This window comes from Aphis gossypii, unplaced genomic scaffold (assembly GCF_020184175.1).
Source record: "Aphis gossypii isolate Hap1 unplaced genomic scaffold, ASM2018417v2 Contig00401, whole genome shotgun sequence".
Taxonomy (NCBI): domain Eukaryota; kingdom Metazoa; phylum Arthropoda; class Insecta; order Hemiptera; family Aphididae; genus Aphis; species Aphis gossypii.
This window is the reverse complement of record NW_026083092.1, coordinates 65,487-85,760: the sequence shown is the minus strand read 5'-3', so window position 1 is coordinate 85,760 and position 20,274 is coordinate 65,487. Positions and strand designations below refer to the sequence as shown.

Sequence of the window (20,274 nt, the reverse complement as noted above, 5' to 3'; positions counted from 1 at the left end):
TTATTACATGCGTGCGACAACTCAACCGTTATATATTTTATTAAATGAAAATAACGAATTTAAAAAAATTATGATATGTAAATTTGAGCATATCATTACACGGTTTTTGTATACGAACAGAATAATGTATATTCATTTATGCGAAAAACTATTATTGTTAATCAAAACTTAGACCTCACTTGCAATATTTTGGGCAAAAATATAAGCGGAGAGAAGTTTAAAAATTCCTTCCATAAACTTGAAAGTCGTCAACATTTAATAAATTCAATAAATGAAATGGCGTCCATGAAAATCTGTAGAGGCGTTGATTTATCATCTACAAAAAAGTAAATTTTATTTTTAAATTTAAATAATATATTTTCATTATTTTTTTTTTTTTTTTAGATATGATTCGATGCTTTCAAGAAACACAAATTTGCTTAGTGATATAGTGATACTATGCTAATAAAACGTCATTTTAATTGTTCTATAGTTATTATAAATTCTTACCATTGTTAATTTTGCACAAGAGCAAAACAATCAATAAATCGACAGATATCACAAAGATTGTCAATATCTTCACCAACACGTTTGACAATAAGAACAACTCCAAAAAGCAAAAAGAGTCTTGAAATTTTGCGTAAGAACAATGAACGGCAAAGAAAACAAAATAACCGTTTTAGAAAAAAAATTGACCTAATGAGAAAAAATATGGATAAATTACAAGAAAAAATAAAAAATACAACTGAATGTAGTATTGAACAAAAAATGAATGATATAAACTGTCCAGAATATCAAAAAACAATTATAAAAGAAATATTTGGGGCAGCAAAGGTAGTAATTTTAATCATGACAAGTAAATACTAAAATAATTGTATTAAATAAATTTAATTTAAATTAGGTTAATAATTCAAAGGGCAGAAGGTATTCAGATGAATGGATAATGCTGTGCATATTGCTGCACATAAGATCATGTAGTGGTTATAATTTTTTAAATAAAAATAATATACTACCATTACCAAGTATTAGCTCTATCACACGATATCTAGGATTAATAAATATGACTTGTGGTTTTTATCCAAGATTTTTGCCTTGTTAAAAAAACATTTGGAGAATAAAACAGAGTTTCAAAAACATGGAATTCTTCTAGTTGATGAAATATCAGTGAGAGAAGCAATCACTGTATGTTCTAAAACCTTAACATATAGAGGTCTTGTAGAAACGGAGAAAGCTACAAAGCAACAAACATCAATGAGAAGGCAACCAGTGGTCTAGTTTTTATGTTTCAGCCACTTGCCGATAGTTATTCACAACCAGTAGCTGTTTTTGCTTCCAGAGGTCCTGTAGTTGGAACTGAATTAGCTAAACTCATAATCAAGTGTATAATCCTTTTAGAAAAGTCCGATGGAATTATTCACGGTATAGTGTCTGATGGAGCTCAGACAAATAGAAAGATGTGGGCTGAATTAGGTGTCAATGGGCATATTAATTCTTTTCAAAATTGGATTCATCATCCACTTGATGATGATAGAAAAATATATGCCTTTTCTGATACACCACACCTGTTTAAAAATGTCAGGAATAAATTATACAACTATAAAACACTTAATGCAACTTTGAAATTAATTAATTGTTAATGTGTTTGTGTATCAAAATAATTCTTATGTGTTGTGTTTAGAATTTATTAATTTCCAACATTGGTAAAAAATATTGTAGGTATTTATACTAATTACTAATACTTTTAATTTGCTTTATGGTAAACATAAATGTGATTCGGTGCTATATATTTTAATTTCAATATGGTATGTTAGATACTAGATGCTAAGTGGTATATTATGATTTTAAAAATTGACATTTGAAACTATGTAAAATTGTTTTAATAATTGGATATGTTAAATATTAATTCTATTATTTTAAACAAAATTCAGAATACTAACTTTTAATAAATTTACCTATTTAATTATATATAATATAGATTCATGGTCAATATATTCAATGGCAACACATCAAATGTTTCTATGAAGAAGATGTGAAACTAATGGGCAATTCGAGAGTGCGCCCAAAGTTATCAAAAAATCATATTGTGCTAAGTGTATCTGATAAAATGAGGGTTCAATTGGCCATTCAAGTATGATATTTATTTATAAACAAATATAATAATTCAAAATATGAAGAATTAATGCAAATCAATTTTGTTAAGTTACCTTATTGTTTAATTTTATGTATAGGTCTTGAGTAATTCAGTAGCTAATGGGTTATTATTTTATAAAACCTATACAATTTCTGGCTTCGAAGACTGTTGCAACGTGCTCTGATACTTGTAATAAATATAATACATAAATTACTACATACTGTAGCCAATAATAACCACAACACTAGGGGCATAACAAACAACACCCATATAGTTATGCTAAGGGTGAGCAGTCAAACAAGTAATGATCGAGTATAAAAAATTAATATCTAAAAACAAATGGTAAAAACCAATCGAAAGTATCATCGCCCGTATGCTTTCTACCCGCAGGAAAATAATGACAAATAATCCGGTGACATATTATGGATACGTAATTACCACCCGGTAGAATATACTAGGAGCGTAATCACTCACCCGGTAGAATATTACAAGCACATAATTTATATTATTGGCGCACGACATCGTTCAGATAACGCAAAGCGTGGGTAGAAGCGGATGCAGGTGCAGATGACCAATAGGGACCTGAAGGTACCGCTGGAGTCCCTGTACGATATATAAGGGGGCCCAGATTAGGCACAATTCAGACGTGATCCACCAGAGTTAGAGCGAGCACCTTCACGTCACCCAGATCAATAGTTTTGTCATTTGGACTTGGAATATTTTTCACAAGTTTAATTAAATTAATTAATTGGACTTAGAATAATTTTTAAATAAAAACACTTAGAATAATTTTGAGAGTTTTCATTTATTTCAAAACAACCTCTCCGATTCGACATCATTCAACTGATTGTACGTGGCACGTTACACTGTGAACAAACTGCCATGTTTTTCCGTAAATTTAATGATTGCTTTGATGCTCTCAAAGGAAAATTTGGCGCTGAAGGACTTAGAGTTAATGGCAAAAAAGTGGGCAAGTGGGTACCGTTCTGCTGTACATTAGGGGGTGGGATTTACCTCGGACTAGGGTAGGTTAAATTTTAATGCAATGATAGGTATCATTGTATACGAAAAACGATTTTGAACAAAGATGATTTGTCAGCCTAGGATATAATTTCCAGTGGTTGGTGAAAAAGGTGGTTTATGTTTTAATGGCCTGAATACACCAACATTTAAGTTCTTTTATAATTATTGTAAGCTAAACTTATGAAAAATCTTGTATTAAATTTTCAACTCTTAGCTACCGATACAAACATTTTTATGAATTATACCCACAAAATAATTTGCAAATATTCATAATTTTGACGAATTTTCGTCAAAATTTGAACTTCAAATGCTAATAAAAAAAAATTGTGTCTATGTATTCTTATAATTTTTTAATCACTATAAGAATAACTTATGAGGAACTTTGTATTACATTTTCAAGTATTTTGATATGGCCAAAAAAATTTTATCGACACTTCAAAAATATTTTTTTAGAAAAATTGAAAATTTCAGTCGTCTATAAATAGCTCAAAAAAATTTAAAATATTTTAAAAATTAAATCACGTAAAGAAAACGCGAATCTTAATAACTGGTAAAATTTTCAAGTATCTACGACTTATACTTTTTGAATAATAACAAATATTATTTTTTATCCTAACTCTCTAAAAATCTCAATATAGGCATGTTAATTTTTCATTTAATAGGATATTTATCAAAATAATTGCTGAAATACACCAACGATTGCTTGAACGATTGTGATACCTGCAAATCTTCTTTTGTACTATCAGAAGTGTATTCTCAGCAGTTGCCTGCTACTTTGGTGAATATGAAAACAAGAGATGGATTGATACACCCAAACATGCACTTTTTTAATTTTATAAGAAAAATTGAAGAAAGTTTTGCTCAACATAGTTCATCAGCAAATGTTTTCGAACTTATAACAATTGATTTGATGAAAATTAAGCCATTAAATTTTCCATGTGCAATACATGGTGAACAAATTATAGCGTATACAGTCATGTATTATGTTAGAATGCGGATGAGACAATTTGCCTTCCAAGAAAATAGGAAAGAAAATAAGGCTAATAGGAATAAAAAAAATAGCCAAGTTTTGTAAGACTTAGCTGAATTTTTAATGTGTAAAACTAACTTACTAAAACGATCATACAGTTATTTTAATCTTTTCGTTCTTTATACAGGACCTTTAATGTCTTTATCTGATCTTCTCAACTCTTCCTTAGAGGTCTTAAAGGTTTCTTTCCCTTTGAAACACTCCATTTGTAAATATTTGGAATACTAAAATATTGTTTTAAAATTTAAAATTCAAAATAGCAACAATAACAGTAACATAATAAATATATAGTATATTAATGTATATTAGTGTATTAATGTAAATGTGAATTAATCTATTCTGTGAAAAAAGCATTGAAATTATTTGATTATTTTTGGTTCTGTTTTTACTTAACCTTAAAAATGTATAACTGTCAGCGCTAAATTTTACAGTGTCAATATTTTAAACATATTTGCACAATTAAGCGGAACACTGATAAGAAAGAGTTTTCCGACCGTGTCTTCTAAGACCGTGGAACAATATATGAATCATGATAATATTATGAGAGCTTGTCATAGGTAATAAATGGATGTATAGGCCATTCCTATATTAACAACATAGGGGTTTGCGGGCCGGAATGTGAATGAGAGACAGACTGCTTTTATATAGTGCTCTCACTTTAGCAAGGGGTATTATCGTTTATTTTATTTTACAATGATAACTGATAGCTATATGATATGATAATAAATAAACAAATAGTTTTGGTGGTTTTTATTTAAACAAAATAGTTATTATTATTATTATTTTATTTAAATTAAATAATATTTCTGTAGCAACTGTACCTAACTGAATTGAAAATTAATTAAATCAGTTTATTTTTTTTTTAAATTTCGATTTTTTGCTATGGTTTGAACTTGTATTTTTTGTCATGTGTCTTCTAAAGATAATAAAGAAAATGTATCATTTCATTTGTGAATATTATTTTTGTTATTAATATTATCCCTACTTGAAAATATATAAGTATATTGTTGAAATTGTTTTGGTTTAGATTTCCAAAAAATGAAATAAAGAGGAATACATGGTGTGATGCCTTGGGTATATCAAAAGCTATATCTAACCAATCAGTGTGTAGTAATCTTTATTATTTATAATCTTTACAAAATCCAAACAAGTGTTTGAGTGGGATACAACCAGCAAATTTGTTATTTAACATGAAATGTTTGTTTTCACTGGTATCCATATCTACATCCCAAGTAGCGTTTTGTAGATTATTTAATTCACATGGAGTGTGCGAGCAAAAACCTTTAAGACTCGAAAATATTCCAGGTGATTTTAATTTTTGTATTTCTACTCCGTTAATTTCATATCGGATTTCAGAAAATAAAAACGCTAAGCCATTGTTTGTAAAATTGAATTCACCCTTCTCTGCTGTTATATCTGCAGGTATATTTAATTTACCTTCAATGTACAGATAGCTTTCTCAAGGCAAAGTGTAAGCATCCATATTTTGAATAGATATTTTAATTTCATCGTTATTGGATAAAGCTGTAGTCGAATACGAAAGGAAAGAGTGGTACTGCATTTGAGTTATTTTGAAATCTTCTTCATATCTGCCAACTGCGTCCAAATACATTTCATTCGTGATTATGGAACTTTTAAAGAGCGTAGAAATGATAGATTGTTTTTGGTTAGTTTCTTTAAAATCGGTGTACGTCTTGACGTATTAATCTTGCTAGTAGAACTATTGATTTTTTTGGTAACATTTCTTTTTATATAACTGTTGAACTTAATAGCCATATTTATGTTTAATTTATAAACAAATTTTGATTGGCTCCCTTCTTAAAATGATGAAGTTATTATTTTGATCTCTTAGCACTATATATACTTTACTTATAGACGTGGAATTAAGCCGGTATAAAACTAAATGTTTTGAAACTTCAATGATTTTATGTCCAGGCGGCGAAGAAGGGAAAAACTCGTATATCGTCTGGCTAAATATACCATTACTGAATGAACCAGAAATTAGATTGCAATCTATTTTTATAAAGTTAACTTTCATTATGTTAACTATTCGTTCAGATTCATGTTTTGTGTCTGCAGAGTAGACTTTATTATCAAAACTTAATATTTTCGATACATTATGTTCACTCGTGAAATTAACATTATGACTACACAGTACACATCATTAAGCATTTTAATGTGCTGCCATCAGCCTTGAGTTGAAACAAAGTAACATGATTTGGTAAGAGTTTTTGAATCGTTGACTCCAAATTAATTATTTCATATGATCCAACGATAGTTACATTTATACATTTTCCGAGCGAATTGCGAAATCCAATCGTATTACAATCCGGTTCTACGTTTGGTATAGAATTATTTGTCTGCAGGCTTAAAAGACACAGCTGCGATGTATTTTTTACTTCTAACGGTGGAAAAATATCACATGACATTTTGCTGGAATTACCATTTAATGTTATCGTGTACATAATAAAAATTTCAAACACAAATGCCTGCATTTGTTTGTTAATTTCATCAGATTTTTTTCATTAATATTTTTTTTGAGTATATTTTTAGCTGCCTTTATAGTAGCTTTGAATCCACATCCTATACCAATTTCACGTTTTGACTTCACATCCGTAGTGACTAACCACGCTGCTGCCATTTCTTTTAAATTGGAGTCTTTTGACTTGAATCTATTTCAAGCTCTATTTTCTAATATATAATCTGCTTTTTGACGATCTGTCAAAGATTTGCTGTGATCATAAGCGATATCGTGTTCTTTACACGCCGAATCTAAAGGATTGATACCTTTATCACCACGATCCAACCGTTTTCTCAATTTTATCCCCGGACCGCAGTACTGATAACCTAAAATGATAAATAAAAACTATAAACTTGTAAAGTGATATTGTTAGTTTATGTGTGTGTGTGTGTGTGGTAGAGTTTATAATTACCTGGTAAATGAAGTTCAAGTGGTAATTTATTTATAAGAGTGTTAATTATACCTCCGCCTTTATTCTTGTTGTTTCTTCGAACGGGTGACATCGTGTAATGGTCAGATTACAAAGATTACACAGCTATTTATACATAATCATTATATTATAATGAAGTTTGTCGATCAACAAATAAAACTTACAGTGGAAAATATCGACCCATCTACGACTCGTGAATCAAGACATGGAGCGCTTTTACCAAATACCTGTCGTGCTTTAGTTGTTGGTCCTTCTGGATGTAGTAAAACGAATTTAATTTATGCCTTATTGACTAATATCAATGATATACGATTTCATAACGTTTATATATACTCGAAAACACTCGATCAACCTAAATATAAAATGCTTTGTAAAATTTTAAAAGATGTGGACGGAGTACAGTTATTCACTTTTCATGAAAACGATGAGGTTATCCCTCCAGAAAAAGCATTACCAGATTCTGTTTTTATATTTGACGATATTTTATGTGAAAATCAGAATATTGTACGTTCTTACTACACGCGCTGTAGACATAACAACATTGATGTGTTCTATCTGGCGCAATCATTCGCACGCATACCAAAACAACTTATTCGAGATAATAGCAACATGATAATATTATTCAAGCAAGGTGAGACTAATTTAAAACACGTTTACATGGAACACTGCTCTGGTGATATGAATTATCCCGAGTTTAAAGAGTTTTGTACTTTGTGTTGGAGTAAGGGGAGATTCAATTTCGTCGTAATAAGTAAGGACTGTGAACGTGACAACGGACGATATCGACACGGTTTTGACACGTTTGTCGTTATATAAAACACTATAGTACGATATTAACCATGGAAGACGATAGTACAGTGTTGAACGAATTAGTTATTGCTAAGGAAAACATTAAACGTAAATTTGAAGCATTAAAAAGAGGTGATGCCGACATTCAATCTTATGTATCACAAACATTTAAACCAATAATCGAGCCTCTGAACAAATTACATAACCAATCGCCAACACCACAAACTTCCGAAGCAGGTAATGATAATGACATTTCGAATGCAATTGAAGATTTAGCTACCGATAATCGGACGGGAACTTACCGGTCATTAGAAGAATGTGAGAAAGATAAAATATATGGTCCAAGAAAAAAATCTGATGGTGTTATTAAATTAGGTCATGAAGAAGTAAAATTTAAAAACAATGAAATAATTATCAATGATTCATCTTATCAGCTAACACCGGGGCTTGTTGAGTTATTGTTTTCTAGATATCCAATGCAATAAACTGATAGTGATTTAAATACATATAAATCAATACTTATTCAAACATCGGCACATTTAACGCTGGACGGTACAAAAATTAAGCAAGGTGGTGCAAAGTATAAACAAATTATTTGTAAGCTATTTTCCTCGGGGACCGGTGTGCAATTACAAACGCATAATTTAGTATATTGGAATGATCCGAATGAGTTGGTTGATAGATTAAGACTTCTTTTAGCCTCTCAATCTGCGGGAAACACCGGAGTTTCCAACGAAATATTATCTATTTTTGAAGAACTCTATGAATCCGGTATAACAAAGAAAATACCTAATGTCTAAACGTGATATAGCAATCGAACTTCACAGACCGGCTAGGAAAAATTATACTAGACGAACAGTAAATGTGTACGGAAAAAACGATTTATGGCAGGCAGACTTGGTCGAGATGATACCACTTTCAAAGAAAAACAATGGATACAAGTATATTCTCTGTGTGATTGACTGCTTCACGAAATTCGCCTGGGCTATTCCATTAAAAACAAAAACGGCTTGCGAAGTGACCGGTGCCATGTCAAAAATACTTATAAGTAGATCGCCTAAACTGCTGCAGGTAGATAATGGAAAAGAATTTTACAATTTGAAATTTGACATGTTAATGACAAAGCATAATATAAAAAAGTATAGCACATATTCAATGACGAAAGCTTGTTTTGTAGAAAGGTTTAACCGAACTTTAAAAACAAACATGTATAGAGAGTTTACTGCTCAGGGTTCACATAAATGGTTATCTATTTTATCCATCCTGATAGATAATTACAACAATTCAAAACATAGAACGATCGGGATGACACCAGTCCAGGCGGAAGAAAATCCTGCACTAGTGACTTTGAAACAACGCACAATCGTTAATAGGAAAGTAAAATTTCATGTTGGAGATAAAGTTTGAATAAGCACTCAGAAAGGAGTTTTTACAATAGGATTTTTACCTAATTGGTAAACAGAAATATTCACAATAGTAAAAATAAACAAAACAGAACCACCCACTTATCAGTTACACGATTATCATGATGAACCAATAGCCGGTTGTTTTTACACCGAAGAAATATCTAAAACAAATTTTCCTAATGATTATTTAATCGAAAAAATTATACGAAAGAAGGGGAATCAGATATATGTTAAATGGATATGGTTTAACAATTCTCATAATTCATGGATAAATAAGAATGAAATTAAAAAATAATTTCAGTCGGTGTTCAGAAGTGAATGTGCTTGGTACCACGAAATTATTTTTCAATATTCCATACGGTGAATCAGCTTAACAATATGTCTTCGGCTATTTTGGACATTCATTGCATTCTCGGAGTCAATAACAAGTATTTTATTAAGGAAATGTCTATAGCAGATACTGAAACATGGTCCCATCAACACTTTATATTTCTAACATATTTCTTCAAAACAAGACGCAAAAAGTCGAAGCGTAAACATTTGGCTTGAACGGTTGCAACATGACTTATCATTGGAATACGACGATGTCCAGTATGGAAAAATACATATGGATTTTAATCTACAACAATGTACATTGTATAAAGTATTTGCCTTAAAATGATGGTATCTTCATCACATAAAATTGTAAATATATTATATCCTCAAAATAACTACTTCGGAAAAGTAAAAAAGACTTTCTGTGCGTAAGTTGAAGAGATTGGGAGAAAAGATAGAACTTTGGTGTTAATAAAAATGTGAAATCAATCTCAAAGTTCTGTGCCAAAAAGGGCCACGGTTGAAAAAATAGAATTTGGGGCTTAATAAAGAAGTGAAACAAATACCCAAATTATGTGCCTCAACTTGAAAAAATATCTTATTCAAAAAAATGTCAAGATGTTCAACTGTACTAACATTAAAAAAAATATATTAGCACAGAACGGCGTACAATAATGATGAATTAGCCATAAATCGGAGTTGTTGACTTGTTTACGAGTTAATCTGTCTGACTAGAAATTTTGTTGATAATCTGTAATTAGGGCCGCTTTGTGCTAATTTTCTCATTAGTATGAATTTTTGTTGACAAACTGTAATTCACGCCGTTCTGTGCTAATACATTTTTTTCAATAAATGTACAATTGAACATCTTAAAATTTGTTTGAATCAGATATTTTTTCAAGATGAGGCACATAATTTGGGTATTGATTTCACTTCTTTATTAAGCTCCAAATTCTATTTTTTCAACCGTGGCCCTTTTTGGCACAGAACTTTGAGATTGATTTCACATCTTTATTAACACCAAAGTTCTATCTTTTCTCCCAATCTCTTCACTTACGCACAGAAAGTCTTTTTTACTTCTCCGAAGTAGTTTTTTTGAGGATTTCAATTATTTTTCCGAAGCACGTTTTACTGTGATATCTCAGGACAATGTAATTATTTTGCTTCGAATACTAAAATGTGTGCGTTTTTGGAATTCTGGGGCCACTTTTGTATTTTCGTGATTTGGTTTTTTATTTGTACCCAGTTGATTTTGCATCTGCCAGATTTAAGATTATTCTCGTAGAAAATGCAGCTGTGTAGCTTATAGGAGCGATTGTGAATTTTCAGTACAGATGTTGGCAAAGCCTTTATTTTGTAATTACAGAATATATAATCCTCAGGATTGCTATTATAGGAGTTTTCCAACTGTAATTGAATAATCAAAATTTTGTTTGTAATTTTTGGATCAACCTGAACATTATGAGTTGTATCCTTGTTCCAACTTAAACATGTAGTCCAGGTTTTTTTAATTGAAAGTTCGAAATCCATAAGTGTTTTTAACTCATACGTTATTTTCGAATCATTTTTTATGGGTACTCGCATAATATTTGATTGAAATTCTTGGACATTTTCACAAGAAGATACAATGCAAGTTTTAATATAAACACCCTTGAACGAAACGATATCATTAATTTGATTACTTTTATTCAAAATAGATTGTAAGAAGTTGGGTAGTGTTATGTTATTATTTGTTGCAAGCTTATACTCGTGTCCAGCGAAAAGCATAAATTCTCGAAAATCTTGCAGTCTGTTTGCCCAGTAATTATTGATCATCACGTTCAAGATATGATGTGGTGGAAGTTTTTGTATTTGATTCCTCAATGTTGGATTTGATAACAGTAAGAGGAATGTAACCGCTGCAAATGAGTTGTAACCGTCTTCTGGGAACCCTCTGAGATTGGATATGTTATTTGCTGGATCATGATTCTGTTGAACTTTTAAAACTTCTCTTGGAATAGCCCAAACCTATTCAACATGGTTTTGATCACGGCAATCCGTGATGGAAGACAATAACCTACCTAGTCGGGTCTAAATTTTTGTCTTAAGAAGTCGTATTGCAAGATTGCTAGTGTATCTGCAACAACTTTAAAACTATCATAATTTATTAGGTGTAGGCCATTCAGAGAAGTGACTCTAGATAGGGCTACATATATTTGTCCCTTTGCAAAATTGTGCACCCCTGCGTCAATGACTACAGTCTTTAAGCTAATGCCTTGACTTTTGTGTATGTAGGATGAATATTATTGGATGTTAGATAGTGTAAATGATTATATAAACAATTTAAGTTTTAAACAATAAAGCAAATATACCAATATAAGTTTGTACCCAGAAAATGGTGAACCAAAGTAAGCTTAAGAAGTTTCTCAAAAATATATATGGGATTTGTCTGTGGGAATCGATCTTGTACAATCCTCCAGATGTCTTCGGTATTGATGTGTTTCCTGAGTCGTTGATGTTGGTGATGTATTCTTTTACTTCAGACTTGTATGTTGCGGTGGTGAGGTTTCACACTAGTCACTTGCATATTATATTGATGAGGTTTTACATTAGATCTTTTACACTACCTCTTACACACACTACGTTATTTTACATTGCATTACTACCTTTTGTACACTGCCACCTTTTTACTAGACTGCTAGGATGCACTACTACTACAAAGATGCTGTGTGGGTGTTGTGGTTTTTATACACTTTCTCCCCACTACATCAGGTCATCTAGTCAGGTCAGGTCGCTTATGTGACCGACGTGTTTATTGCGTAATTGTATGATTGGTATTTAGTTTTAAATTTGATTATTGTATAATTGTTTTCTTATAATATAATGATCTTGGTATTTATTTTAATTTGGTCAATCGCTATTTCTTCATCTTTTAATTATTGTAGTATTTATTTTAATTTGTTAATTAGGACTCCATTGTTTTGTTATAATTGGATGACATTAGATACTACTCATATTAATTTAGTCAATAATTGCTATGTCATCATCTTCTTATCATTTAATAATAGTGACATTTATACTTAATTTGGTTACTTGCATTTGGTTTCACATTTTCTAAATACGCCTATAATTGGAAATCTACTTTATACATTTATTAGAATATAACACTGTGATATTTATATATTACATTATCGCATATCACGGGCCCCAATCGATATGCCAGCAAAAACCAATCACTGTTCTTAGTTAACTTAAGGCTTGTTCTAGGGTTTAATACCTATTTTTATAGTTTTATATGCGACCTACCCCAGGTACTTTGTGCTTTTAATTAATTGTTTTTAAAACAGTGTTTTATGTTTTGCATAGTCTTTGTGTCAGTGTATCAAAGGTGTGTCGTATACTCGTATAGTATTAAAATTATAACAATAATGAACCAGGTTAATACCTAAAAGTGATTTGTACTTCATTAATTGTTTTATTTAAAATTATTAATTTAATATTGATAGGTATAAATTGTTTAGTTCTGTCGTTGTCTAGGATTCCGGGTATTTTTCTATTATTAACAGTCGATTTTCGGAATAAAGGAAGATAACCAATTTATTATATTATATTACTATTTTATTATAAAGGTTTGATTATAACATTTTACATTATTAAACTACCTATTATAAATTATTCGAAGTATGTCGTTTTTCTTGGATAGTCACAAATGTGATAGTCAAATGTGCCGCACCGGACGGTCACCCGGTTCAACGTTCAACTTGTGCCACAGTCAACGTTGAACACGTGCTAATATGCACTAATATTAAATTGTTTAGTATGTTATTATGTTATCTGTTATAAATATAGAAATCTGTTGTTGTAAATCAGCCTATAGTTTTGGGGAAAACTATACAACCACTCTATGCCACCGCCGTACGCCGCACTGTCAATGTATTATCGTTCGATCACGGCGCGGCGGTCTCACACTCGCACACTCACGACTTACACGTTAATGACGATTGACGATACACATTACACACATACGTACAGACTACGCTTGTAAAATTATCATTTTTTTTTTAAGTTTGCTATTGTTTTGAAAATTCTACTGTATCTCTGTAAAAGTGTGAATTTAAATCTATCTACGACGCACGTGTTGACGTACATCATTGAAGTTCAACAGTAAAGTTGTACAGGTACATTTTCGGTAATTACCTACCTATTTTTTAAGTTAATATTTTGCTCATTATTGTTATGGATATTATAAATTGTAACTTCATATTAAAACTCACTGTACATAAATCAGAACTAATAGAACAAAGTAAAAATAATAGGTTTCATAATAATATAAACAAATATGTATTCAATTTTGTATTGTTAATTCAATATAATCGATTTGTATTAATTGTAAATACTAAATAGTGTCGGTCCAGTATACTAAATTTTCATTTATTTATCATTATTACTCTCTTATAATTACTAAAATTTAAAAATATATTTATGTGAGTTTGTGACTATGCACAGTTGTTTAAATTAATAATTATTGTGGTTGGTCTCCTCTCTATTTTAACCAAAAGCTTACTTGTATATTAATTTTGTTAGTTTTAATTAAACATTAGTACAGCTTGTTAATGTAAATGTAGGTACCTAGATATAGTATAGGTAGGTAGTATCTATAGTTTTTTAAAATTGAATTAATTTAGATAATAAATACACAACTTAAACATAAAGTGTCAAGATAACTTATAAATATTTAATATACCGTCGAATATATCTATATTATTGAAGTATGTATCTTTATAAGTAAGTAATATAACGGAGGGAAGGAAGTAACAGACCAGCATTCTATTATATCTATATTAAATAAAAAGTTGTGAAAATTGTTTATTATTTAATTTTATAAAAAATGTGCTTAGATATTTTGTTGAATTCTCTACACATTTTGATACCAAAATAAAAAATACTAAGGTATTAAAGTTAAAATTTTAAGTTTTGTAAATACATCAACAATTAATATGCAGTAGGTACTTGAAGACTAATTTAAAAAAAGTTAGATTTGAAACCTACCCCACCCCCTTTATTGGGTTTTTTCCTGGTATACTTTTATATGATGTTGTCCAGTCATTTCTCCCTAGAACATAGTTATAAATACGTATATTAGGTATACACCTAATACATGGAATATTTTTAGATTAATAGTTAATGGTTGATTAATATTAGATTAACTTAAAATAGGAATGGATGAACAATATACAAATAAATGAAAATCTGAGCTTAAAGATACCCAAGTTTTGATTTTATTCAAATACCTATCAAAAAAAAAAAAAAATTGATATATTATACTTATAACCAACAAGTATTTATAAATAAGAATATTTAAGTATTACACTTATTAGTTGCACCCAGAGTTGGACAGTGTCAAAGATAAAATTGTACCTATTTTGTATAGTTGTAAGTGATACATTTTATACTTTTACTCAGGATGGAAATTAAAACGTTAATAAGCTAAAGTTAAGTTAATTGAACTTTTAAACCTAAAAAAATAATTTTTTATGATCATTAACTTAATTATTTAGATTTTTTTAATTAAGTAGGTATTTCATTACTGTTTTATTTTAAATTGTAGGTATACCATAACTTTAATACATTTTTATAAGTAACTATAAATCATTTAAATATAAAATTTATTTCTGTGATTTTTTAAAAAAAAGTATATATTATGTGTTCAAAAATCATAAATACATTAAAAACTGGTATTTTTATATTTCAACTATTCTAATGTTTATGTTATTCGGTTTGTGAACGACCAGTTTTTACAACCAATCAAAAATGAGTAGTGCATATCATCGATTGAAAAAACATCGAAAACTTCAACAAACTACTGAAATCAAGGCAGAGGTATCAACATCTACAACTGAAATATTAGATATTGAATGTGAAAATTCAAATTTTCTAAATGAATATCAGCATATAACTTTGCCAACCAGCATTGAAGATAATCATAGATTATCTAACCTAACAGATTCATCTCTAGAGTGCTCATCTCTAAATAGATTCCCAGATAACAATCCACTTGATTATAAATATTCTTCTTCATATCATCATCTTCTCAGAATTCATCAAAATCTCACTGTAGTGATGATTACAATATATCTCCTATAGGCCATGCCTTCGTGATAAATTACAAAACTTTGTTGTACGATTCAGAAGCAACATGACAGTTGAGTTAATTAAAAATTTGTTAGAAATATTGCGTTCTGAAAATCATTATGATTTACCTAAATCAGCAACGGGCTTACTAGGTTAGTAAACCTAAACCAAGTTTAATGAAAACGTCCAAGTAATGAAAAGTTTAAAAAACACAAATGGGTCATATGTATATTTTGGTATTGAAGAAGGAATAGAAGGTATAATCTCTGAGGAGTATACTGAAAATACCATACGCTTATTATTTAACATTGATGGCTTACCACTATACAATAGTTCAAATCAACAATTTTGGCCTAACTTGAGACTTATTGTGAATATGACTCAAATCCATTTATTTTTGCTGTGTATAGTGGTGATTCTATACCTAAAAATGTTAATGATTTTATGAAAGACTTTATTCAGGAAGTAAGCTATTTAATTAAAAATGGTTTAAATATTCAGCAAAGAATTTTTAAAGTAGAAGTTATTGGGTTTTCCTGTGATACACCTGCAAGAGCATACATCAAAAAATGTAAAGGGCATGGAGAATTTTACTCATGTGAGCGTTGTGAAACAAGGGGCAAAACAATAAATAAAAAAAGAGTGTATCCCAGCATAAACTCAAGACTTCGAACAAAAAGAATTTTTATAAAACAACGTCAACGTGAGCACCATTTAGATGGAAGGGCGTTACTACTAGATATTCCAGCCTTTAACCCAGTAAATTCTGTATTCTTGGACTCAATGCACTTAAAGTATCTTGGTATAATGAAATGGATTTTACAACAGTTACTTGGTGCCAATATGCGAATTAATCGTAAATGTAAACTTTCTCAAAACAACATAAAATATTTAAATTCAATCTTAAACATATTTAAAAGACATATATCAAAAGGAAGAAATTAGATTTAGATTAATTTACTCACTGGAAAGCTACACAGTTTAGATTTTTTTTTTAAACTACTGAGTGACTCTCGTACTACGTAAAATTCTTAGCAAAAAAATGTACCATCATTTTTTACTGTTGGTAGTTGCTTATAGAATTTTAAATGATTCTGAATTATGTGTTGAACATATAAATTATGCGAGGGATTTACTGAAAAATTTTTTTGAACTCTTTCCTTCATTTTATGGATCTGACTCACAAATTATGAACAGCCATAATTTGGTTCATATAGCAGATGATGTAGAATACACTAATATGCCTCTGTCTGTAATATCCTCATTTCCTTTTGAAAATTTTCTTGGAAAAATCAAACGAATGATTGGTGGTAGAAATAAGTCTCTAACACAGTTAGTTAGATGAGTCTCTGAGCAAAAGGCATGTCCACAAATGATGATGAAAAATGCTATACACAAGAAAAAGTGCTTAATAATTAACCCTGACATTACTCATAAAAGAAATAATTATTTAACAAGTATAATTTTAGGGGGGTTTGAGTTGAATACAACACAACCCAACAATATTGTAAAATTAGATTCTGGTGAGGTTTTTAGAATTATAAGAATTCAAAGAAAACAAAATAGTATATGGATAAGGCTGTCACTGATGCTTTCAAATTCCCTTGCCAATATACAAAAGTTGAAATTATGAAATTGGGTAGATTATGTAACAGAAAAATAATTATTTCAATTGATAAAATTTAAAAAAAAATGTGTTCTCTTTGAAAATGGGAGTCATAATTATGCAGTGACATTACTTCATAACTCATAACAATTTTTTATTTAAGAACAAACTAAGCTTACTGTAAATATACTTATACCTAATATTAAATAAAAAAAAAATGAAAATATAAACATTGCAATTTTGTTACAGATATGGACTTAAAAAAAGGAACAACCCATGTTTTAATAAAATTTAATAAAATAAAAAAATGTAATAAAACAACCATTGATTTAATACCAATATCATGGACTTATATTGAAGATAAAACATTTTACTGCAAATATCCTAATAAAAACGAATATAACTAAATTTACCAAATGAGCAAAATGTCATCAATTCCCAAGGTGTCTTGGAAAAGCTTTGAAATAACACTAATAAAAGAAGCACGTAAGTATTTCAATTGTATTAAATAGGTCACAATAATGTACATAAATAAATATTCAAATAGAAAAAATGATTATATTTTATGATATAAGCATACCTATAGGTACTATATACTTTTATTTATTAGGAATATACATTTCAGGGAATTATGATCAGGATGTCAAGTAGGTATATGCAAAAAGCATTTTCTGGTACTGTCATACAGAATAGTGACACGACCTGGTGGCGGTAGTAGCGGCGCAGGTCGGTCGCGACGAGCGATGTGGTGGAATAAGAAAGGTACCAAAGAAACCAAAATACAACGTCGTGGTAGATTCTACCGTGTGGTAGAATTTATTGTACGCACTGGGCGTGTAGCAATCACAAGCGTGAAGTAAAACAAAAAAAACTGTGTTGTCACAAGAACTGTAGACGTTGAAAAAAAAACGTGGCGGTGGTATCGAGCGATGACCACAAGTCGAAAAAAAAATTACAAAAAAAAAACGTGCGGAACGATGTTGTCCGGGTCACGGGTTTTGCAACGGGTTCAAGTATAACTAAATTATACATTAAAATTTTAGTATTTTAATACTATTTTTATACTTAATTTCATAAACTCATAATTCATAAATATAACAAAATTACAAATTTATTTCATATACTATCAATTTAAGATGAGGATTTTCCGGTGTCTAAATCAGACATAGAATCACTCAGACGAAGTATTGAATATCGCATCAAAGAAGAGTCAAAAATAACAAGAACATTATTAGCAACGACAAATAGATCTACTGACCTAAATAAAATATTAAAAGATGCATTAATTGATTTACCAAAAACGACATTGGACAAGTTTAAAGAATTTGATGATAAACTCAACACTGATATCGATTTAATTAAAAATTTGGTGAGCATATATTTTTTTTCCTGAGTCTATAAAATGTCATAAATAACATTTATGATTTGTACACTTTTAGAAATGTTTTATGGTCATCTATATTAGAGGGATGGTAAAAATAAGTAAAAATTTGTCTACAGTTATCCCTAAAATAATGACTTAGAAACAAAGAGCTGACTGTCTGCGTGGCCAGGCCGCTGGTCGATCGCGGACTAGTCCACTGGTCCGCTGATAGTCAAACAGAATGCGGACAAGCTTGAGCGAACCAGTTTGGTTCTTATAATTGCTTCTTCTGCTTGCCTTAAGTCAAGCCAGAAGAAAAAAAAGAAAATGGGTACATGAAATAAACCAAAAAAGGAAAAAATTCGGTGAGTTTCACCGACTGTGCAGTGAATTGAGTTCGTTTGAAGACCGAATTTTTACATATTTTCAAATGTCTCGAGAACAGTTTGAGAATTTACATACTTTTTTAGAATATAAAATATCGAAACAGACCACTAATTGGAGGAAACCCATAGGGACAAAGAAAATATTAGAAATTTGTTTGAGGTAAGTAAAAATAATCATTATTTTTAACAGTAATTATTTATTAAATCATTTTTCCACTATATTTTACATTTTAAATTATATATTTATATCAAATTAATGAATTAAGTTGTGAAGTGTTCATACCACTCTTTTGCCGAAACTGAAGTTGAATCAAATTCCTGCGGTGGCCTGTTCGTAGAATAAATTACACTTGTTTCTCCAGATGAATTATTATTATAGGTCTGGGTCATTTGCCATGATGAATTACTTGAATTTGACGGAGAGGATGGATTTTGAGCATCAATTTCTCAAAGTTCAGCTCGACCAAACATTTGAGCCATCTCCATTTTCATAACAGTCTGTGTTCTAGGAGAAAATTTTTTGAATGTCTCTGCGTAACTCAAAAAAAGGTTGTCGATATGGTTGAGGTTATTTTTTTGTTTTAGTTCTTTTTTATTTACAAGATAGTTTATGACGCTATCAACGTCCGAACTGACTTTTGGTTTTTTTCGGAGGTGATGGCATTTGGTTACTGTCATCTGATACCCAACTATTTTCGTTAATATCATCTTCACCGTGAACAACTCTTTCTTTGACTGAGGTATATTTGACACAGTTGGTCGTGGAGTAACTGTATTTCGAAGAAACTCTAAATACATTGCCCAAGGCCAATTTTTGAACTTTTTTGCCGAATCAGTAGCTCCCTTTAAGTATTTGAGATACTTCACATATGAATCCCTCAAATTTTTCCATTTCAGCCTCACAGCTTCAGCTAAATAAAACGTATAAAATCAATCAAATTTAAAAAATAGTTTATAAGTTAGTTCTTCGATAGTTTTAATTTGTATATGGTAATTTGTGTGTGTGTGTGTATTAGGGCTCCGACCTAGGTGTTAACTACTTTGTTATAGGTATTTGGCTACCTATAAGGGGATTCCCATCATACAATTTCTTTCTCATTTCGTGTAGGGCGAACTACAGTTTGAGCATAGTTAAAAAGGTGTGTATGGAAATATGGAATGTTCTACAGCCAATATATTTAGCC

The 20,274-nt window shown here is 30.2% G+C and overlaps 1 pseudogene; it reads left to right on the top strand.

Moving 5' to 3' along the window:
- The first annotated feature begins 17,592 nt into the window (after positions 1-17,592).
- Positions 17,593-18,864, top strand: LOC126554008 (uncharacterized; annotated as a pseudogene).
- The last annotated feature ends 1,410 nt before the right edge of the window (positions 18,865-20,274 follow it).